This window comes from Prionailurus viverrinus, chromosome A1 (genome assembly GCF_022837055.1).
Source record: "Prionailurus viverrinus isolate Anna chromosome A1, UM_Priviv_1.0, whole genome shotgun sequence".
Taxonomy (NCBI): domain Eukaryota; kingdom Metazoa; phylum Chordata; class Mammalia; order Carnivora; family Felidae; genus Prionailurus; species Prionailurus viverrinus.
In genome coordinates this window covers 106,878,315-106,902,724 of record NC_062561.1, presented here as the reverse complement: position 1 = coordinate 106,902,724, position 24,410 = coordinate 106,878,315, and the positions used below count along the sequence as shown (strand labels likewise).

Below are 24,410 nucleotides of genomic sequence, written 5' to 3'. Positions count from 1 at the left end.
ATCAGTCTCTCTTCCGACCCTATATGTATTACCTTAGCTCACTCTTACATTATCTATGCAAGGAAGTATGATGACCACAATACACTTTTCACGTGTGATTCAAATTCATTACGAACTCAAAGATGCATGATGTCTGAAATATTGCTCAACTAAAATCAAGCAGCCCTGGTCCTTGTTTTTATGGAACATCACCTAAATACTAATGGTAAATTTTTATCTTAAAATATAAGGGTAAGAAAAAATATACCATTCTTTTCTCCCTCCACTCATACATTTTCAATTAGCAATAATCGCACCTCAGATAAACCTCTTTGGCTACGATACTGCCACTGTGCAAAGCTTCACTTGTACATTTTCAACTAACTTGAATTTCAAGTGATTCCTTCTCTTCAATCCATCAACATTAGAGAGAAGATTGTTATTAAGCACTTTCAGTTAATCTAAAGATATTTCAGGAGACATCATTCTTATGATTGTCTTCTTTTGCAAAAATATGCAAAATTAATATGAATAACAGAAAAAATAAACTTATCAAAAAGAGCCTAGGGGGCACCTGGGTGGCTCAGTCGGTTGAGTGTCCAACTCTTGGTTTCTGCTCAGGTCATGAACTGATGGTTTGTGAGTTTGAGCCCTGTATCGGGCTCTGTGCTGGCAGCGGGGAGCTTCCTTGGGATCCTCTCTTACCGTCTCTCTCTGACCCTATCCTGCTCTCTTTCTCTCTCAAAATAAATAAATACACTTTTTTTTAATGATGTGCTTCTTAAAAAAAAAAAGTGTAGGGAATTGAGTAATGCAGAATAAAACAGTTATCATGAAAACAATCAGACATCTTTACTTTTAATTATATTTTCAAGCCATCCTCACTATCACTAGGTCAAGAGCACCTTTCAATTTACTCCATCAAATAGTCTTAGTTTTGCTGTGGAGCAAACAGGAAGTTAGCCTAAGGTTTAGGAGAAACCTCCTATTTATATTTAATCACTGGCAAGGCAATTATAGTTTTTAAATAAAAAAATATGAACCTGTTCCCGGAAGCACAGATATTTCAAATTTATCTTATGAATGACATTTAGTGCTTTGTGATTGGTGTGTATATTTCTTCCAGGTGCTCATTTGTTCTGTTTAGTGGCTATTTTTGTATACTCCAAACACTTTTAATAATACATATGAGCAAATATACAAAAATCATCTATTTTTTAATAATTTTTAATGTTTATTTACTTTTGAGAGAGAGAGAGAGAGAGAGCGTGAGAGGAGGAGGGGAAAATCATCTATTTTGTATTGTAATCTGTAGTTTGGATCATGTTCAGTGGGATTTCCCACAAGAATTTTTTGTATGTGAAAACTATAAAGTGGACATTTTTGTTTAAAGAAACTCATATTTTCCTTTATACCATGAACCACAATCTAGTGAACTATGGGGAAACAACTAACCATCACATGCAGGGGAAGAGGTCAAAAGCAAGAGAAGGATAAGCAAAATATAAGAATATTTCTAGTAGTTTGTTAAAAGGAAGGCTCAAGCGGAAAACCACCCTGGAGAAAGAAAGCCTTGAGAAGGAAAGGTTCCTCCTCCAGGAACATGGCAGGGATACTGCTACAGAACCATCATCGTAAAATTGTAAATTATTCTGAATAAACACTTTTACGAAATGGATACACTGATTATCACAACTACCACCCACGTAGCTTCATACACATCCACTTGCTAATTGTGAAAGAGTAAATTTGGTCAATTATCCACCAGGGGCCAGGGAGTGTTGAAGAATGGCACCTCTTATTCTGAGGTCATTTGACCTCACCTCTAAGATCTTCATTTCAAAATCTGTGAGTAACTTTTGAGACGTACAAAGTGACAGTGTTCTGAGACAATCCTCAAATTGTTCCTCCTTGTCACCAAGGGGCAGAGTTCTCTAGGAGCGTAATGAATAAGAAACAAAGTATTTGGCTTCCAAAGATTGTTGTGCCATACAAAGGTCAAGTAAAAATTCATCTTGAGAAAGAAAGACTTGCATTTTCTGTACCAGAATCATTGTATATCCAATTTTAAGACCCTGTTAGCCAGTAAAGAAAGTCGGCACCGTACTGAGTCTCATATATAATGTAATGATTGAAAGTGTATTTTACAGTTTCTATAAAGTACTCAACACAAGCTGTGCTTCCAGGATTTGGCCTCACCAGTGTTCCTCCTCTCTCTCTCTCTCTCTCTCTCTCTCTGTCTGTCTCTCTATTCTTTAATTATATCCCACATAAAAATGTTACATATAACACGTTCAGAATAAAAAAGAGATCGTCAAGTATGCTGGCAATGGGAAATGGAACAAGGCCTAAGACTTGGAAGGAATTTCTTGAACGGTTTGGTCCAACTAAAAGGCTGGAGGATTACAGACCCACGGAGTGAAATATATTTATCTTCATCTACACAAGTGCTACAGGAGCTATGGGACGTCACAGTGTCTTTTCTGAGATAAATGTCAGCATGCTTTTGTGGAGACAGCCTGCCTGGGCCCTTCCTGTGGAGAGCCACAAGGATGATTCAGGTTTCCTTCTGTGTTTGCCAAAATCACCATGATTTTCCCAAATGGTATTTGTACTTCACTTACCTTAACATTCCTTCAACTGTCTTGATATTTAAAATGAAAAAGAATGAACAATTTGGAGAGGATCACGGATGGTAAGTCAAGGCCAGACGGGGTATAAAATGGCTTTCTTTCCAGTTCATCCTTTCTCTTGCTCTCAGAATGCTTGCAGCTCCATGCTAGATGACCTGTTGAAGCTACACTGCTTAGATTTCACATATTTTCTCTTTTTTAAAAATGTTTGGGATGCCTGGGTGGCTCAGTGGTTGAGCGACCAACTTCAGCTCAGGTCATGATATCTCAGTGTGTGAGTCTGAGGCCCATGTCGGGCTCTGTGCCCACAGCTCAGAGCCCGGAGCCTGCTTCAGATTCTGTGTCTCCTTCTCTCTCTTCCCCTCCCCCACTTGTGCTCTGTCTCTATCAAAAATAAATATAAAAAAAATTTTTTTTAAATGTTTAATGTTTATTCATTTTGAGAGAGATAGAGTGAGAGCAGGGGAGGGGCAGAGAGAGAAGGAGACACAGAATCTGAAGCAGGCTCCAGGCTCTGAGCTATTGGCACAGAGCCAGACGCGGGGCTCTAACCCACGAACCACGAGATCACGACCTGAGCGGAAGTTAGATGCTCAACGGGCTGAGCCACTCAGGCACCCCCAGATTTCACATACTTTCTTTTTTTTTTTCAACGTTTACTTATTTTTTGGGGGGCCAGAGAGAGACAGAGCATGAATGGGGGAGGGGCAGAGAGAGCGGGAGACACAGAATCGGAAACAGGCTCCAGGCTCTGAGCCATCAGCCCAGAGCCTGAAGCGGGGCTCGAACTCATCCACCGCGAGATCGTGACCTGGCTGAAGTCGGACGCTTAACCGACTGCGCCACCCAGGCGCCCAACACATACTTTCTAAAGGAGATGTTTCCATTAGAGTGAGTGTATCCTCAGGGGAGCATGTAGCTGCACTGAAGCTGTGTAATGTGTGAACCAACTGATTTTTTGTCTACCATGTGCAATTGAAACAAGAGGTATTTACTAACAATAAACACTGACAATGATTCTTTTGAGAATAATGAGAGGAATGCATTTCCAAACTGTCTGTACACAGGTGCCTATGTCACAAATGAGTAAGAAGGCAAATATCATTTTTCTTTCCTTTGAACGCTCGGAAGAGGTTGCCTTTTTGTACCCCAAGTGATTCCAAACTACGCCTTCCTAGGCTGTGATAGAAATGAAAAAGCCGTTAAAAGCAAACTCCTAAATGGTGTATTTGTAAACGGGGATCAGAATTTGGGGGTCCTGCTTTTTGTGGCCCAAGAAGGGCTTCTGTACTCAGGAACCGAGTTGCGGGGTGCACTGGGGAAACATTTTCCGCAAAAATACACAGGTGAGGCTCAGTCACTGAGGGAATGCTCTGAAATGAGCTTTAGAGGTAATGATGTCATGCTCCTTCTGAAAATTATATTCAACAGAGGCTAAAAGCCTAAAATTAAAATGTTCTTTTTTCTAGACCAGAAATCTGAGATCCCAGTGACATGGCTGTATCTTGGTTGGGATCATTGTAAAATTAGGTCCTTTCGTACTTTCCTTTCTTTTCCTTTGTGTTACGTTGCCATCAGGCACTGCTCACACTGTAACCGCACCGTAATGAATACTTTTCTCATATTGAGTTCGTGCGATCTCTTCACAGCTTGAATAAGATGTGTTTCAAAAGGAATGACTGGGAACAGCCAGCTCACTTAATGTGTTTTAAGATACAGTTTCCAAACTGGAATTCAAATATTTTAGGAACTCACTGGGCACTTTTTCAACGAAAGCTATCTTGTACGCTATTTCCTTCTCGGTTCCTAGGCACAACCTTTTCCATTAGTTGATAAACTACACCTTCTGTCTTCCTGCCCCTTGCTGATATTGTTATCTTTTTTTAACCCTTCGGCTTAAATCTTAGATATCTGGATTACAGCTTTACTGGGAATGTAGGTTTTCCTGCTGCTGTTGTTGTTTTCCAAGGACAGTAATGAGGACGTTTGCATTAACGCTTGAGCTAAATAAAAATCTCTTTGCGGTTCTATTTGCTCTCACTTTCTGGAATAAAATTTAAAATGCCAGTGTAGAGTATGTGACTATATACGTGTTAAATAAACTGGTTTGAAATAAAAGCTTCCAACTTTTTGACAGAAAGGAACTTATTTTCTGTGCACTATATATATTTAATGAGACGAAAAGGAGAATGCAGTTCAGCTATGGAAGCCATTGCCACGCTGGAGTTTTTTCAAGAGGCCCCTGTATATGAAGTGAGACTAACAGATATGATGGAGCTTTGGTTTTAGAATTCAGTTAATTTTTTAAACCTAAATATAGGGGCGCCTGGGTGGCTCAGTCAGTTAAACGTCTGACTTGGGCTCAGGTCATGATCTCACAGTTCATGGGTTTGAGCCCCGCGTCGGGCTCTGTGCTGACAGCTCTGAGCCTGGAGCCTGCTTCGGATTCTGTGTCTCCCTCTCTTTCTGCCCCTCCCCTGCTCACGCTGTCTCTCTCTCTATTTCTCTCTCAAAAAAAATGTTTTTTAACCTGAATATAAATTTATCAGAGGGGTTGAAATTCAAAGACCTCTAAAGAGGAAAGTAGTAGTGTGACTAAGAATTAGGATTTCTTCCAAAGTGGACTTAGAACTATTATTTCTTCTTTGCATTTGTAATTTCATGGAGTTATTCCATGTCACATTTCTGTACTTACTACTCTGACAGAAAATTTGGCAAAGGTGTGAGCATGTTTTTCTCAAAGCATCAGTGCACTGGCCCAGTGAGTCTGGGCTAACTATGAGATTTAACGTAACACCCTAAGTGTTATGCCCTTAACACACCCTTTAACGCTAATTGTCTTGATTGGGTGTAGGGGGTTTTGTTTGTTTTTCAGTTTACCTGGTTGTAATGTAATAAATCATGAAATTTCGATTGCACGACATTTAAAGACGAATTCCATCCCACTGGTAATTTTAAGGTGAATTTGAAACCATGTTAATCATCAAGCAACAATGATAATGACAGTCTGTTGATCTTAGTGTCTAAAGAGCAGGTAGGAATGATGATAGTCACTCTTATCCATCTCAAGAGCCAGAAGGGAAAAGAGTTTATGAGCATGCTGTGCGTTTCCTCCTACGACGAGTTGTGGTAAGAAAAGGAATACCGCTTCCAAAGAACTATACTTGTTTCTGCTAAATGGCTTGCTTCTGACTCCATTCCTCTGAATGCAGCCCAGAAAAACTACAGAAACGGAAGTGGGCCTGGGAAGACTGAGGGCTGTCAGGAGCTGGTGTGAAGAATGAGTGAGGCCATGTTGGTATAGATTTAACAGTGGCTGGAGGCTGAAGAGAAGGGTTAATTTGGAAGAAAGCTGTAAATTCCATTCTTACTTTTCACCACACTGCCTACGGAAAATCATTGCTTATCCTATGACTGAAGAAATTCTCAGCCATTGCTAGGCTGTTGGGATTGGTGGCGTGTACCAGGCCATGCCCCACCCCCGCCCCCCAAATTCTCTCAGGTATTTTTGAAGAGACACGCACAAGGATTTCACTATAGCCTCCTGTGAGCGCAGCGAATGCGGCCAGTCTGACCAGGAAACAGTTCCGCGTACTTTGGAAAAATAGCTTTCTCAAACAGGTTAAATTATCCAAAGAAATAAGGTAAATCAGAGTTGGCAATATAAATTACTAATACCAGCAATTTCAATCTTCTCGTTTTCCCCATATTCTCATATCCATCAGTCCACAGAAGCATGACTGTCAGTCTTTCCTCATGCATAGCAACGGTTTATAAAGTTATCTATGTGTCATGCAATCCAATACCGTCATCCTTGAGCCTGTTTGGTTCCACAACTGAACTGGGTAAGTCAGGAGTTTTATAAGGCAAGCACAGAAATCAGGATGTTTTGACATCATAATTAATCTGTTGTTTTCTAAAGACTGATAATTTAGTCCCAACTGTCTTCAGAGAGAGATTCTCCATCATTCCTGCACTTCATAATGGCATCCAGGCTCCACACCTGCTTAACCTATGTTAGGTAACTCATTTCTCTAGCTTTGGGTTTGGTAAAGATTATAAAAGAGGGCTGAAAAACCAAACAAACAAACAAATAAAAGAACTTTGCTACATTAGAAAAGCAATACTGAGGCGTGTCTGGGTGGCTCATTCAGTTAAGTGTCCAACTTTGGCTTAGGTCATGATCCCACGGATTGTGGGTTCAAGCCCCACGTCGGGCTCTGTGCTGACAGCTTGGAACCTGGAGCCTGCTTCAGATTCTGTGTTTCCCTCTCTCTCTGCCCCTCCCTCCCTCACTCATGCTCTGTCTCTGTCTCTCTCTTTAAAAAATAAACATTAAAAAAAATTTTTTTTTTAAATTTTTTTTCAACGTTTTTATTTATTTTTGGGACAGAGAGAGACAGAGCATGAACGGGAGAGGAGCAGAGAGAGAGGGAGACACAGAATCGGAAACAGGCTCCAGGCTCTGAGCCATCAGCCCAGAGCCTGAGGCGGGACTCAAACTCCCGGACCGCGAGATCGTGACCTGGCTGAAGTTGGACGCTTAACTGACTGCGCCACCCAGGCGCCCCTAAAAAAAATTTTTTTTTAAAGAAAAGCAATATTGAAAGAGATACTACATAATTTTAAATTTTCATTAACTGGAAATTTTAGGATCTCATGAAGGCAACACCAACGTTCAAGGTATTTTAAAGGAACTCTAAAAATAAAAGGATTTAATGCAGGTATCATCACTGGGTCATTCTATTATTTGGAAATCCAACTTTCCTTTAACAAAGGAAACCTACAAGAATATAATTTCTGACCAGGTTAGGTTATAATTGTTATCATGCTGTTTTTCAAAGCATATGGGAATAATTCTGAGGATCGGAAAACTCACTACGATTTTAAAGGTTTATGTGGCAGCTTTTCTAACCAGCGTTGCTGCATCTATCCTTTTCATTTTTATTTCTCACCAAGAAGTATCATTTTTAATTGACTCATGGCTCTCAAGTTATGTAAGTAATCAGGTTTAATGAATACATTTGGTACCAGGAAGTCAGTGAATGGGAAGTCTAAAGGACCTAGGTAGGATTCTTATCAAAAATAAGCTATTAATTTCATGTATGTATATCACTACGGGCTCTTTTTCATAAATTAAGCTAATAAACAGAGCTGAGTCCTTTTTTAATAGTCTAGGTAAATAGTGGACAGAATCAGCTATAGTATAGATGCTAAAAGTCATAGGATGGTCACAATTCACACATTTTTAAAAACTGCCTGTGTAAGTCCAGGAAGCATTTGTGAGCTTTGACTAACGATGAGACAAAGCCTACACACGTACAGTCATAGTTGGACAGGTTCTGTCGGCTGGGTCAGACAAGGTCATCTCTTCTTTGGAATTCTGTTAAAATAATTTCTTGCTGTTCCAAACCATGCCTCGCCCTGCAGCCATGTTGATGTCTTTAACACATCTAGATGATTCTCTCCTTTAAAAAACGCTCAGCTATCTTTCCTATCTGGCAAGATAGCATTCACACGCCTCCTCCTGACTCCTTCCTGCTTACTGATCTGCACTTCTCCCAGGAACTCATTCAGCTATATCTCCCAGGAATCCCTACACCGCTTTCCACCCCAAACCTCCCACTTCCAACTTCAAGCCTTACCCTGTGCTTTTCATGACAATTTTCCCTTCTCAATCTGTCAGCTATATAGCTCAAGCCCAGTTTCTCTGAAAGGATCTCCACCTCTTTAGTGCCAACACAATCTAGTCTCCAAATTCCTGTAGCATGTATTTTCTCATTTGCTTATTTTAATTTTTTTTTTCAACGTTTATTTATTTTTGGGACAGAGAGAGACAGAGCATGAACGGGGGAGGGGCAGAGAGAGAGGGAGACACAGAATCCGAAACAGGCTCCGGGCTCCGAGCCATCAGCCCAGAGACCGACGCGGGGCTCGAACTCACGGACCGCGAGATGGTGACCTGGCTGAAGTCGGACGCTTAACCGACTGCGTCACCCAGGCGCCCCTCATTTGCTTATTTTAGCATCTAATTATACACTTCCATATCTTGTTAATTATTATTTCAAAGTTTAATTAGGTTCGCATAATTAGGTATTTAAATAATAATTACTGCTGTGTATGAGATTTTACTGTTTTCCAGCTAGCAGAGTGTTTTGCTCTTATCAGAACCTTTTTACCTGTTGAGAGAGGAAGTTCAAGTAGAGTGATGTAGCAAAATCAAAAGTCATGTGAGGTCTCTTGGTTACATAAGTTCAAAAAATATAAAATAGAGAACAGTGATTAATTTCTTATCTGCGGCACCATCAGGCAATGTATACCAGCAGGAAATGACTTATACTGTCAAGGCAAGGCTTCAGTCCTTAATAAGAGTTTGGGAAGACTGTTTTTCAAGTCACGCTTGTTTTCAGTTATGTCTTTCCTCAGTGCTGCAGAGTATCTAACCTTTCTTTTCTCTCTTCGGAAAATAAGACTGTTTCAAGATGTGTCCCCCACTTTTAAAAAAGTAACAATAGATTTTATACTTCTAAATAGATTTTGTTGTTGTTGTTGTTTATTGTTGCATAGTTTCTTTGAAAGATTATGATTTCCCAGTCATCCTTACTGACCTAGCTTTTAATATTTATAATCAGATCCAGTTTATTAGTCATGTGAAACAGAAGAAGTCTTACATTATCACCACATTTCATTTTGGCCTCTGAGTAATGCCCACTTTATTCACTAAATTTAGTTCCAAATTGAACTGCCCCTAAAATAAATCTAACTTCAAAGGATGGTTTGACATTATCGATAATATCTTTAAGAAACTGGTTCAAATATTGAAGGCAATTACTAAGGAGGAGTTCCAGGGGGAAAGAAAGAAAGAAAGAAAGAGAAACAGGCAAATGGTGAGAATAGTTTTAGTTTCCAAAGGTGTCTTCTTTGAAGATTAGAAAAATGAAACACTCCCTTATATGTGTAAATTCTGGTGTGTTTGTTTATATCATTGCCACATTCTAGCCATACACTAAGTGAATGTGTGTTTCATACATCCCTTTCAGTTCAAAAAGTTACTGAGTATATCTCATCTTCAAGGCACCTTGCTGGGGATAGAAACAGAAATGTAACAAAATAAAATACCTCGAGACAGCTTCCTCCCAGTGAGGAAGACATACACATATGAAAAATTATAATAAAATGTTATGCGTAAGTGTCGCTGGGAGTATCTAAAGTTTGGCTTATGATTATTCCGGGCAGGTGAGGGAAACAGAAGAATTTCCTCCTTTTTTCATCATCACAAGGGCTGTCTCAAGAAAGCAGAAGTGATGATTCCTTTTTATGGAGCATATGTTCTAGTAGACAAAGGAAAACGTTAAGTAAAAAGAACAGCCAAAAACACACTGTGTTGTAGTGACACGAATTACAGCAAAAATGAAGTCGAGAATGGAGCTAGAGGTGTTGGGGTGAACAAAACTTTAAGTAAGGTGATCAGAGAAGGCTTCTGTGAAAATGTACAACTTGAGCATCATCATCAAGGAGGGGAGGGTCTAGGCAAAGCAGCTATCTGGAGGAAGAGAGCTCCAGGCAGATGCAGAGAGCCAAAGAGAGAGAGAAGCCTGACTGATGTGCTTAAGAAGCATCACGGAGCCCTGTATAGCCGTTATGTCAAAGGATGAGCACTGGGGCCGTGGGGTGGGGGAGGCAGAGTTAAACCGAGATGAGATCAGAGCAGTAAGGACTAGGTGCATATGTCACAGGGCATTAAAGCCATTTTAGGGCTTTCACTTTTCTTTCCTTTTTAAAACCAATTAATTATTTATTTAAGCCGATCTCTACACCCACCATGGGGCTTGAACTCACAACCCCCAGATCAAGAGTCTCACTGAGCCGGTCAGGCACCCCGGGCTTTACCTTTTCTCAAGTAGAGATGGAGGCCAATGGCATTTGGGAGCTGAAGAGTGCTAGGATCACACTGATTTCTTAGCAAGGTCATGCTGGGTGTTGGGTTAACACTAGACTGATAAGACAAGGGCAGCCCCTGAGAGATCAGTCAGGAAGCTATTGCACTCGTCTGCTTTAGGAATGGGAGCTTGCTCCGTGAGTTCCAGCCCCGCATCGGGCTCTGTGCTGACAGCTCAGAACCTGGAGCCTGTTTCAGATTCTGTGTCTCCCTCTCTCTCTGCCCCTCCCCCGTTCATGCTCTGTCTCTCTCTGTCAAAAATAAATAAACCTTAAAAAAAAAAAGGAATGGGAGCTTGCTCGGCTCTGCAAACAGTAGTGAGCATGGACAGAAGTGTTCAGAGCTGGGAGACATTGAGATAGATAATAAGCTGGCAACGCAGGCTGATGAAGGGGAAGCTAGGATGTGAGAGAAAGGAGGAGGCAACGACAAACCTACGGCGTTTGAATCATCAGAAAGAATTGACAGCAGTTCCAGCTGGAGCCCTATGAGACCTTCGAACAGAGATATGAGTGGGCCCTGAGATCTACCGTGGAGGGAGGAAGTCCTAACTGGAGATACAAATTTGCAAGTTTCCAACCATGTTGAGATAGCAGTAAAAATGGTGTTTGTTTGTTTGTTTGTTTGTTTAAGTAGTCTTCATGCCCAGCACGGAGCCCAACGTGGGGCTTCAACTCACAGGCTGTGAGCTCAAGACCTGAGCTGAGATCAAGACTGAACCACCCAGGGGACCCCCAAATAGTTTTATTATCCATATTAACTGAATAGAACCCCAAGACCCACAAAGGTGGGCTACTAATGCAAGGTCCCTCACCAGTGGGACAGAACAGGAGTGAGAACTTAGGTCTGCCTATTCTTAGATTAGCGTTCTTGTTTGCCATACTTGTTAAATACATCTTCCACCCTGCTGCAATTACTTGTTGCTGCCTCCGAGCCGATACACTCAGCACAGGTTTGCTGAGCCCCCACCATGTGCAGGAACCGTTCTTGGGGCTGGGAATAGAAAAAAGGAACAGAAGTGACAAAATCCTGTCTATCGAGCCTGCATCTTATTAGGGAAGGACACAAATAAACAAGGAGATATGTGATAGATTGCTTGATGATAAAATACAGAGTTTAACAGTAAGCCCAGGTAAAGGGGGAAGGCAATACCAAAGGCAGCAGAGGCGTGATTGTGTCGTCGTGTTTCACAGGGTAGGCATGGAAGGGTTCAGTGAACTGACCTGAGCACTGACCTATGGAATTGAGAGACAGCCATGTGGAATCCGGGGGACAGCAATGTGAGATGATTTCCCCCCGAAGTCAGTAAATCAGAAGAGGAGCAAAATAAGATTTATGAGTGAAGAAATATGTTCTTCCCCTGGCCTAGCAGTAAATGGATTTTTCACCAGGTTGCTTAATTTACAAAACAACAAATTTAGATCTGATAGTATGGGGTGAAAACAGACATTGCTCTCAAGCTGAAAAACATGAAAAACAATAAAATAAGTAATAATGCAAACTGGTTATATTCCAGAAGGTAGGAATTAGCCTTTGAATCATCCTTTACAGACCTCCAACCAAAGGATACATTTACTACACAATGATACAATATTACTCTTAAAAAAAAAAAAAAAAAAAAAAAGCGCCCTTGCAAGTGCTGCCATCTTGTGGCACAACAGAAAACTTTTATTAAGTTACGGCATTAATCGCTACCTTTACGTTACTATTGTTTGTCTTAATTGATCAAATGCGTCTATTAGAAGAGAAAAAGTATGCTTTATAACTGATCTTGAAAGCGAAATACCTTTCAACTAAGTTAACATTCGATTAAAGAGCTGGAAAAAAAAGTGAAATTTACAAAAACTGAGACTTTATTAGCTTGCCTAAAAGAATGTTAATTGCACTGTAAAATTACTTCGCCGTACTTAAAATTTCTCCCCAATGCACAGATACACGATTTTAAGGTAAATTTCATTATTCTGTACTCCCCAAATTATCCCTTTCTCTACACTTTAAGCAGATCTTGTTTTTCAATCCGTGACAAATTGCTTTCTGCAAATACTAGATAACATCATACACAGGGTAATTTTTATTCCCTGTGTCCCTGACTTTTGTGTTTGTTAGCCATTAAGTGATTTGAACAGACCGGTTGCCTGGGTATTTATGAGCATTGTGCTTGGAGGACTAGGATTCCTGGGGGTGGGGGAAGGAGGGAGCTGCCTAAGGCCATGATTTACTGTGCCTTGAAAACGAATTCCCTGTCTCTTGGAGAGTTAAAAATCATAGGCCATCACCAGTGGTATGTTATTGTGACCCCCTATGCCTTGAGAGCAAAAGTGTTGGAGGCATCACTCAAATGTAATTGAGTCACAGGTCTGCCCTACAATTCCATCTCTGGCTGTTTGTCCGGCGGCCCTGCTCTTGCCTGATCCCACATTGATCCTTATTGCCTTACGAAGGATCACTGCCTGCTGGGCCTCACAGACCTATCTCACCTCCCTTACCAGGTATTATTTTTATATTGTCAAAGACATATGGCGTTTACATTTGATTCTGTAGCAGTGACTCCCACGCCTCTTGAACCTTGATTCCAGATTTAAACACAATCAATGTTCATGGCAGAAGCACCTAGCGGTCTTCCTGTGTCCACCCTCTACGTTTTCATGGCCAGTAAGAGAAACCTTGATTATTTTCACCTGCACACTTGGCTGCCCAGAATGAAAAGTGCGTTTCCCAGTCTTCCAGAAATGGCTCTCTGACTAAGTCCTAGCCCACGAGAAAGAAGCAGAAATGCTGAGTGAATCCTTACAGGAACTTAAAAAAAAAAAAAAAAAAAAAAAAGACAGCTAATGTCCTACACATTAATTTTTAAAAATCAGTTTCAAGAAGTATCATGTATGTTGGAAGAGGCTAACCATGCTCTATATGGTGGGAAGTAAAGCCTACAAAATTTCAGGGGAACGCCACATCATGGAGATTCCAGGAGTGCAACAGGATGGGGCATGCCCAGACATACCCTCCAAAATAAAAGACACATTATTGCTGCTTGAAGTCTGACCCGCTTGTGGGACACCTCTGAAGGATCGCCCAGGTTTGAAACTCCCTCCACTGGAGGGACTGAGACCTCTCTTGCAACTTCCCTGCCCCATTCTCTTTTCTTCAGTTCCTCAGACATGAAAGGGAAGGAGCGACCAGCTCTGCCTCTCCCTAATTAAACTCCTGAACACATCATTTCATTTCTGAGTGCTTTTCTAGTGAACCCAGCCTAAGACGTCTTTCAGTGTCCACCCCATCTCGACGCAGACATATCAGGCTTACACATTCTTCTGAATGCCACAGGGTCTGATGTTAAAGGTGTTTAATGCTGACCTCTAACCCCTTTCTATCTATTTATGGACAGTATATAAGGTTATTCACAGTATACAATATAATCTTACACATACTTGCAGGTTTTTAAAACACTGGACAAAAGGCATAGAACGTATCCTGAATTATCTCTAGAGTATAGATAACATTTGTTGTTCTCTTTACTGATACTTTTCCTATGAAAGAAAAGTATTATTTTTTATAACAAAAAAAATTTTAAGTAGGTTTTTTTTTTAATGCTTATTTATTTATTGGGGGGGGGGAAGCAGGGAGAGAGGGAGAGAGAGAATCCCAAGCAGGCTCTGCACTGCCAGTACAGAGCCCAACATGCGGCTTGAACTCACAAACCCTGAGACCATGACCCGAGCTGAGATCAAAAGTCAGATGCTTAACGGACCGAGCCATCCAGGCATCCCAAACAAAAATTTTTAAATAAAGCAAAACCTTTCCTATCTCCTAATAATGCTAACAATAGCTACCAACGGAGAAGACCAAATACACCCAAAAAAGGGAATGGATTTGTAATACAAACCCTATTTGTTGCAACTGACAAGCACATAAATTATCTGTTTCTACGCATTCCAAGAAGAGAAGCGAGATCAACTGTGTGGCTCTGCCTAGGAATATTTCAACACTCAAAAAGGGAAAAACAAAAACAAAAACAAAAACAAAACAGTGAGCTATTTCTGCAATGTCTGTCAATTGATGTTTCTGCCATAATCTACTTTGAGCCAAGTTGAAGATAAACACGAACAAAAGTGTGGAGTGAGAACCACATTATAACACAATCACTTAGCATTGTTCAGGTTAATGAGCATGAATGACCTCTAAGAATTTATCAGGACGGGATTCCTGGTGGTGGTATTATTATTAGAAACTACAGAAAGGACTGCGAGTTTGCCTTCAGCTAACATAGGAGATCCTGACTTTCAGCCTTCACTCTACTGAGGTGTAATTCATTTGGTGAAGTCTCCCTTCTTTTTCCTTTTAGTTCCACCCTACACTATCCTCCTATTTTTGCTGCATTTCTTAAGGAAAAAAAAATCTCATAATTCCTTACATATTTAAAACTAATGCTTTATTTGGAGACAGTGTAGCTCCTTCTCTGGAGCCAATAACTACACAGAATTAGAATTGTTTCTCAGTGCAGATAACACTGGCTATTTCCACCACAGATTACCCTGGCTTTTCATTTTTTACTTACAGGGATAATCATAAGCCAGAGTGATAGTGGACACACTTGAAATTTGCTCTGTGTTGGTGTGCCTTTTGGGCTTGTGTCAGAAGATTCTAGGACCTCATGCATTTGGCATACAAGTGACTCTCTCTTAAGATGACAATACGTATGTTCTTTCAGATCTGTAAGTCCACCTGTAATGATGCTACCTTTTACAGATCACATCTTCCTCCCTCTAAAGTTATAAAAGGCCTTAACCTTAAGGATACATGAAATGCTTTTCAATAAAAACATTAACTACTCATAACATTGTGTGGTCAATTACTAAATAATATTATGATAGCTGAATGCCTTGGAATATTAACAAGGAGGGAAATAAAATATTTAATGAACTTGATACTTATGTAATCAATATTAAATTATTTTAATAGTCAGTACTCCTGTGTTCTTAGGCATGCCAGCACATATTCTTGAATGGGTACTGGGTGGGTCACCTTCGCTAAGAAAACACATCCCTTTCCTTTAGGTGCTGTTCTGAGCACAAGTATTTTCTCGGTAGATTCCTGGCTCTTTAAGGGTTGGAGTTTTGGGTTCATATTTTCACTCCATAGCCATCAGCACGGTGCCAGGGTCTTGTACCCAGATAGTGCTAATAGTTACACGTCTAACTGATTGATACGCAAGAGGTTAACACTGTGATGAAACCAACTATATACATGAGTGCTGACAGCTTTGAGTAGGAACGAACAGTTGATATTTGGTTAACGGCAAGTGAACGAACAGGTATGGACATACATTCTCAGGTTAGCCGGAGCTAACTGCGACTGTATGTAGCTTGTTAAAGATGGCCACGAGTTCCTCGATTATACTTCCTTCTTGGAAACTGTGCCGGATGTGCCTTCCTTTTGAATCCAGGCTAGCCTTTGACTGCCATGACCAACGGAGCATTCTGTAAATATATTATTCTGGTTCCACATCTGGCCTAAAGAGGACAGACAAGTTCCATCTTCGTTTCTAGGAGCTCTGTGCCACAGTGTAGGAAGTGTGACTACCCGGAGGGACAGAACAACCGTTCTGAGATTACAATTCTGAGGGAACAGGAGTGACACTGCATTCTCCCAGCCATCTCTGTCAAGGCAACAGGCATGTGGATGAATCCATCTTAGACCCTCCAAACCAGACCAGTGGCCAGCTGAACACCACCAAGTGACCCCAGTTGATGCCACATGGAGCAGAACAATAGCCCAGTTTAACTGCCTGATTTTCCGAATCACAAAATCAGGAGATATAATAAAAGGATTGATTTAAGCCACTACTGTTTGAGGTAGTTTCATGCACAGCAATCAATAACCAGAACATTCTACAGGGTGGTTTGCCCAGGACAGTCCCAATGTCTGCCAGTGGTCCAAGCACCCTGTCATGATTTATATTTGCTCTGGATTTTCAATTTTCACAAAGGATTATCAAGAATTGTGTTTAAATAAGCCAATATGGGCTTGGTAGTTTCTGTCATGTTCTGATCCAGAAAGAGAGTGAGAATTATGTGAACTGAATAGTTGCAACCTGAAACCTACTTCAAAACTGAGACAACCAATGAAACCTTTTCTCTTCTGAAGCCCCCCAGACAGAAACAGACTAACATTTCCCCTTGGAGGTTGGCAATGTAGAGTGCTTGCCAGATGATGTTATGCTCCTGAATCATTAGCTGCAAAAGACAACCATCTCCTTCTGGTCTGAGGCAGTGGTGAAGGGAGAACCATTCTACTTGCTGCTATGGCTGGCCAGACAGTCGTGCCTCGGTCCTGTCTTGTTCTACAAGAGAGACACATCTGCCAGGCCACCAGTCCTGCATTAAACTGTTTATAGTAGATAGGGGTGAGGGGCCTCAGGGGGAACATGGGAAATTTTAAGTTAGGTGTATGTGACTAATGTATATGGAAGAGGGCTGCAGGTGTCCTTCTACAGAGTGAATAGAAAGTTGTCTGTATCCTTGATGTAGTGGTAATGTCATCTTTGTATTATGTAAATCGATAATATTTATTCCTTGTTTCTCCAATCTTAAAATTTGCAAGAAATGTTCAGAAGCAATGAGCTAAAATTAAAAGTGCACATTTAAGAAAAAGGAAATATTGAATTTTCAGTTCTCAAGAAAGCAGATGACAAAAGAAACCTGCACAAAATGTTCATCAGTGCCCATCCACCATGATATCTGTACTGTATCACTAACCCATAAAATCCATAAGGCACAAATCTGCTAAAGAAGGATAAGCATTTGCCTCAAAAATTAATTATTTTAAGAAAGCTGTGCCTGAAGAAAACGATTTATTATGTGTAACTGCAGAAAACGTGTTTACACACGAACCTGCGAAGCCTGACTTCCAATTATATCGAAAGTCTGTTTTTCTAGATTAAACGCGTTCATTTCAATTTCAAGATGTCTTGAAGCAGTAGTTGTCAATGCATCCACTACTAGCAAAGAGGAAGAAAAAAGACCTTTGCAAACAGTGAACTAAAGCTGTTTGTTCATCAATATCCTCAAGTGCTTCAAATAGAACATCATTTAAATTCATATCAAAAGTCACTCAAATATTTTTCATCCAATTATTGGAACCAGAGAGAAAGAAGCGTTCAGTTCATTTTGCAAAAGTGAAACAGCTGACAGCGTGAAAGTTGTTTGAAAGTTCAACACTGAAGGCAGCATGATTCAGTTAGGAGTAAACATACAAGGACGAACTTAGAATCAGCAAGTTTTATGATAAAAACAATAGTCTTAAAAAGTAGTTGAGAGAATAATTCACTTGGAATTGATGGTGATGAACATATAATTTATAATTGAATTCAAACAAGTTTCAAGAATCTACCAATTGAAATAGAGTATGTTAACTGTCCACATTTACGATTTACAAATATTATTATATATACATACTTGGGGTGACTGGTTTGCATTATTTGTGATGAAGCGATATTTAATATTTTAAAAATCACTCCAGCACACTTGTAGACACTTCATTGATTGAAAATTAATTGGTGGTTAGACATATTTAAGCCTTTGAAGAACCACCTTGCAGATCAACATACGTGTTCCATGATGACATTGAAAATTTCGGTACAAGAGCTCTTTAAACTTGAGAATAATTTTATATAAAGTAATAGGAAACTCTTAATCAAAGTGTTCCGCAAACCAAGCATCGGAAATCTTTGAAGTGTTTACATTTTGAACTGACCGAAAGCATTGCTTGCGAAATGGAAGACAATGAAAATCATCCTTACAAAAGCTAGAGAACTGCACAAACTGATACGGGCACTCAGTGGATGTACACGATGTAAGTCTGTTGCTTTATCCTTGAAACATGAAATGTCTCAGTTTGCAGAAATAGTCTCCAGTGGAGGAGCTCCTGTTTGTAGTTTCTTTTCCATACTGAAATCAAATGGAGAAGGCTTACAGTTTTCTAACATTTAAGCTTGGCAAAACATTAAAAAGAATATACAGAGACAATTTGTCTTAGAGGAATATTTGTCAAAGATGGTTCCTTGAAAGGAGGTTAAAAAAATACCTAAAATATTAGACCAAAAGTATTTTCAAAGTTTAATAAAAAATTTAAGATTGAGGAAATCTTCCATTTAGCAAGACTTGCTCAGAGTTTAAGCATGTCAGCACCTGGAAGGAGAACACTTTATCAAGTAAAATTATCAGAATCTACAGACGAGTCCATTTCAAATTCGCGACCAGAAAATGCAACTTTCTAGAAGATGACAATTCAATGAAAAATTTATAATAATAAGATTTTATTGAAAGTACATTCTCCAGAAAATATCAATGACAAAGTATTAAAAGTAGAAACTGCTGTGAAACTGATACGTGACCTTATACAAAAACCAATTATTTTGCTTATTGTAAAATTTCAGTTCATCAATGTTTTTGCTTTAGTGTATATGGGTATATCCTATTTTTGAAAATCAGTTTTAAATAGAATGGTTTTATAGGTCCATCAAAAAATACAACCTATCTGCTTACCTATAAGTATTTCTAAAAGTTATAACATCTTAATGATTTTAGTGCCCATGTTTGCTCTCAAAAATGTCCCATTTTTGATGATAAATGATGTGGTTACTTTACTTATTCCTAATCTGAATTATTACTTCCAGTCATTTCTTCACTTCACTCACATGATAGCCTCATGCTATCATTATCAGATTATTTTTCTTTCTTCATGATGCAGAAAAATCCATTTCTTCCCACGACTTTTTCCAGTCTGACATTTCTTCATTTTCCTATGAACACTGCTTTCTATTCCCTGAATATGCTTCTCTCCTTCTCTCAAATGTCTAGGACATTCGTAATGCTCTTTTTTGACATCCTGAATTCTTCCTTTTGAAAGCAACTTGTGACAATATTCCCCATTTTTCAAAATCTGGTTCAAATACTGTCTACTCCCACATCGTGTGAACCACAATTAATCTCATCCCCTTTTCTCTTCCTGAAGAATTTTACTCATAAATCTATTGGAGTACATCAAATTGCTTTGCATTGCAGGTAACTGCCTGCCCAGTTTTCTTCTCCTAAGTAATTATGTGTCAAATACCATGTTTTCTCTTTTTTCAGTTTTGAACTAACTTTTAAACATTTATTTACTTATTTATTTATACACATACATACGTATGTACATATGTATGTATGTATTTTAGGGAGGGGCAGAGAGGGAAAGAGAGAGAGAATCCCAAGCAGGATCCACACTCAGTGCAAAGCCCAACACTGGGTTGAAGGGTGGGTAAGCTGAGTGGTGCTCAATATACTTTTGGACTATTTGCTATTTTTCTGTAAATATGTTTTACTCGCACATCTCTCTTTACAAAGGTAATGTTAATCTAAGACCCTGATTAATCAAATGTTTTTAGTTATGACTCATTAAAATAAGAAAATGTGTTTAGTCAAAAACAAAGAGAGAGAGATAGAATTTCTCCTAATACAAACAATGGGAAATTGCTTGAATTTAATTTGTTTATAAAGAGCTTTTATGTTTATAAAGAGCTTTTTAAAAAATTGACATCACAAAATTCAAAAAGCAAATACAGCTAATTGTATGATTTAAACTGTTACTCAACTATGTGTTGTAAGAGTATGAAAATGGACATCAGATTTTAAGTATAAAAGAGGAAGACATTACTGGATTTATTTGTAGCTTCTTGTGCATTATTACTTGATGTGCATTATGATTTGTAGTCATACTGTTTTTCTGTTCACTTTGATTTCCCCACAGCTTTGGAAGTTAGGCACATCCCAGTTCTACTTTTCTATTGACTTAAAATTTTAACAAGCAAACTTTACTTAAAATCAAATACTACTTAATCTCTCTCTCTTTCTTTAAAAAAATTTTTTTAAATGTTTATTTATTTTTAAGAGAGACAGAGAGAAACAGAGTGTGAGTGGGGGAGCGAGAGGGCGACACAGGATCAGAAGCAGGCTCCAGGCTCCAAGCTCCAAGCTGTCAGCACAGAGCCGAACTCGTGGCTCCACCCCAGGAACCGTGAGATCATGACCTGAACTGAAGTCGGATGTTCAACCGACTGAGCCATCCAAGTGCTCCTAATCTCTCTCTCTCTCTTATTCCTAAACAATCAGGGACTTCTTGACCATATTAAATTGCAATAACCAACCCTTTTCTGCCTTACATGTTATTATTTTGGTTCTTATTGTTGTTTCTTTTAACCACAAAAACTAGGCACTGCTATTATTATTTTAAATAATCACTGTTACCTTTAAATTTGCCTGTGAGTTTATCAGTTTCCTTGTGCATTTCATCCTATGCCTCAGACATTCATTTCTCTTCAGATATTTCTTCAGATAAGATCTATTGGTAATACACTATAAGTTTTGGGTTGTCTGAAAAATGTTTGTACTTCAACTTAATTCTTGAACAAAAATGTACCTTGGAATACAATTTTATGTCAGTAGTTGTATTCTTTTTGCATTCCTCAAGATATAATTCCCTACCTTAATGCTTCATTTGTTGATATCGTTGAAGATTCTCAGTCTTATTTGTAATCTTTTTATTCTCTCTGTTGTGGTCCTGAATCTTCATTTTCTACTAGTTCTATAAAATTTTCTCTTCAGGGGCGCCTGGGTGGCTCAGTCGGTTAAGCGTCCGACTTCACCCGGGGCACGATCTCGCGGTCCGTGAGTTCGAGCCCCGCGTCGGGCTCTGGGCTGATGGCTCAGAGCCTGCAGCCTGCTTCCGATTCTGTGTCTCCCTCTTTCCTTGCCCTTCCGCCATTCATGCTCTGTCTCTCTCTGTCTCAAAAATAAATGTTAAAAAATAAATAAATAAATAAATAAATAAATAAATAAATAAATAAATAAATAAAATTATCTCTTCAAACTATCCCTTCAAATATTACCCTTTTCTTATCTGCTTGATTCTCCTCTTTGGAGGCTCCAATTAAAGATACATTGGAAATTTTCATTCACAACTCTGTGTCACTTAACCACTCTTTTGTATTTTTCATCTCCTTATCTTACCATTTTGCAATATGAGTAATTTCTTCAAATCTACCTTCCATTTCACCAATTTTTCTTAACCCTACCTATTCTCTCATATTATTCCAACTTTCCATCTGATATTATTCTCTTTCTCCCTGAAGAACATGCTTCAGTATTTTAAAATACCATTCTCATAGTGATTTCTTTAGTTGAAAATGTCTTATTTTCTTTATTTCTTGGAATAAAATTTACATGGGGCTATGATCCTGGTCTGGCCATTACTTTCTTTGAGCTCTCTCAATATACCTTTCCCTTACTTTCTGGCTTTTCTTGTTCTCAAGAAATCTGCAGTCAAATAGTTGCTCTTTGGATAGTAATCTGCTACTTTTCACAGCTGCTTTTGATATTATTCTTTGTATCTTTGATCTTCAACCAGCTTTATTTTAAGTGTAGGTGTGCTTTTGTAACCTTGCTTGGAGTTGGTTTGGACTTCATGAATCTGTGGCTCAAATCGGTTTTAGGTATGGGAAATCCTAAGGCATAACCTCTGTAAATATTGTTTCCCCTCTTTTCTCTCTCTTCTCTATTAGTGAGATTTTAGTTAAACTTGTGCTAGAACTTCTATTGTATCTTTTTTTAAAGATTTTTTTAAAAAAATTATTTATTTATTTTGACAGAGAGAGAAAGAGAGAGAGCAAGTGGGGAAGGGTCAGAGAGAGGGAGAGAAAGAATTGCAAGCAGCCTCTGCACCGTCAGTGCTAAGCCTGATGTGGGGCTCGAACTTCACCACCAGCTGAGATCAAGAGTTGGACGCTTAACCAGCTGAGCCACTCAGGTGCCCCTTTTTATTGTGTCTTTTATGTTTTTATCCTATCTTGCCATTTCCCCAACATATTTCTGTTGTTCAGGCTGGATTTTTTTTTCTGAATTATTTTCCAGTGAGCAAATTCCCTCTTCAGCGATCTCTAATCTAGTCCTTTCATCATCCATTAGTTTTAAATCTTATTCTCTTCAGTGATAGAATTTCTATTTTCTCCTTTTTAAAATCTGTTGTGTCATTTTTCTTCTTAAGCTGTGGTGGTTTTTATTTTGAGACATAATATGCATACCATAAAATTTATTATGTTATGTTAAAGTGTATGATTTAGTGGTTTTAGTATATTCAAAAGGTTGTACAATCATTACTACTATCTATTTCTAGAACAATTTCATCACCTCAAAAAGCATCCCCATATCATAAGAAATCACTCCCCATTGCTTGTCCACTTGGCTCTGGCCAACCCCTCATCTACATTCTCTTTCTAGGAATTTGCCTATTCACAGTATTTCACATATAATATGCAGCCTTTTGTGTCTGGCTTCTTGCAGTTAGCATAGTGTTTCTAAGATTCATCCATGTTGTAGTATGTATTAGTACTTTATCACATTTCATGGCTGAATAATATTACTTTGCACGGATATGCCACCTTTGGCTTATCCAGTCATCAACGGATTGAAATTTGTTTCAATGTTTTGCCTATTTGAATAATGCTATCTCTTTGTAGATAGCATACAGCTGGCTGCTGTTTTTATATCCATTTTTCCAATACCTGCCCTTGAACTGAAGAATTCAAATGGACCAAATGTACTTATTAATAAAGCAGAATTTATGCCTGCCATTTTGGTGTTCATTTTCTATATGTCTGGAATGCTCATCCACAAAGTTCACTCCCTCATTTTTTTATGATCTTCTCTCAAATATTAGCTGCTCAGTGAGGTCTTTGCTGGCCATCGTGTTCAAAATTTAAACATTTTCAACACATACATTTCCCAATTCCAATCCCTACTTGATTTTTTTCAATATTTGTCATTATCTATATACTACATATTGAATTTATTCACATCACTTATTGTATATATTGTTTTATCCACAAACACATTTAGCTCATTAAATTGTAAGCTTTGTGGTGGTAGGTTTTTTTTTCTGTTTTTTTGTTTTGCTTTTTTTTTTTTTTTTTTTTTTTTTTACATTTCCAGGACCTAGGAGAGGGTCTTGCCCATAGTAGAGGTCCACCAAATATTTTGTTGAATGAATGGTCAAAATACTTGGCCATTTTTTTCTATGAATCTCAGTGGAGGATGGTTATTTTCTTTTCAGTCAGAAACACCATAAATTTTTTAAATATTTATTTATTTAGAGAGAGTGTACATACACATGTGAGTGGGGGACGGGCAGAGAGAGACAGAAAGAGAGAGAGGAAATCCGTGCTATCAGCACAGAGCCTGACACAGGGCTTGATCTCATGAACCATGAGATCACGACCTGAGCTGAAAGCAAGGGTCGGATGCTTAACTACCTAAGCCACGCTGGCAACCCAATCATAAATTACTTTTGGAATTTAATTTTAAATGCTGCTTTTAGAGTACATTAAAAACGAAATAGTTTATAATCCTTATTATATGTGGTACATAATAAAGTTTAGGCTTACAGATGTTAAAGTGGGGGACTAGCAAAATAGAATTCAATAGATGCACTAAGTGAAGACTCTGCATGATCAGAAGGCAAACTTGATCGGACTCAGGGGAACTCTGACTTCAGCATACCATTTTCTTCTTACTAACCGAACAAGAGGTGTTAAGTAGCTCCAGCCGTCCAAAACACAATGATTGAACTGCAAGTCCAAATAGTTTCCTGCCACTTAGCATTCTCTCTTAGCTATTTCAAGGTCGCCCAAACTCATTATAACTAAAACCAAAATACACTCCTCTTCACACCAGATCCCCTTCCCAAGAATTCCATTTCAACCATCCTATTACACAAGCGTTACTGACACAAGCCTTACTTTTGTTAAGTCTTAATATGAAATCTATCGTCAA

The 24,410-nt window shown here is 38.9% G+C and overlaps 1 non-coding gene across 1 annotated transcript; it reads right to left on the bottom strand.

Annotated features, from left to right (window-relative positions):
• Positions 1-206: 206 nt before the first annotated feature.
• Positions 207-341, bottom strand: LOC125146862 (U4 spliceosomal RNA). The gene has a single exon (XR_007144909.1). It is a non-coding gene; the product is annotated as a U4 spliceosomal RNA (small nuclear RNA).
• Positions 342-24,410: the final 24,069 nt, after the last annotated feature.